Source organism: Sinocyclocheilus grahami, unplaced genomic scaffold, assembly GCF_001515645.1.
Source record: "Sinocyclocheilus grahami isolate Dianchi unplaced genomic scaffold, SAMN03320097.WGS_v1.1 scaffold2815.1, whole genome shotgun sequence".
Taxonomy (NCBI): domain Eukaryota; kingdom Metazoa; phylum Chordata; class Actinopteri; order Cypriniformes; family Cyprinidae; genus Sinocyclocheilus; species Sinocyclocheilus grahami.
Window position 1 is genome coordinate 33,793 of NW_015507991.1, and position 406 is coordinate 34,198.

A 406-nucleotide genomic window follows, 5' to 3' on the forward strand; every position below is an offset into this window, starting at 1 on the left:
GTGAGAAAGAACGGAAATTTTGGCTAGCAGCTTTGACTGCGGCAAAGAAATTACTAAATTACTAGTGGAAATCCCCTCATGACCTTTCTGCTAAGCACTGGATTAATTCCTTATTGGAAATACTATATCTGGAACTCTGGAACAGCTCAGACTAATCACGCAAAACCTGCTATTCTATCTATTTGGAAGAACTGGATTTCCATAGTCTCGAAGATTTTGGTCATTTAATCTAAAGATGTAATTCTGTTAATATTATTACCAATTTTGTTTGTATATATTTTTATTTGATTTTATATTGTTTTACTTTTGTGTTTATGTGGGTCCTGGGGTGCGATGGGGTGGGTGTGGGATGGGGGGAGGTTCTGGGAGGGCAATGGTTTATTTAATAGGTTTTCTCTCCTTTGTT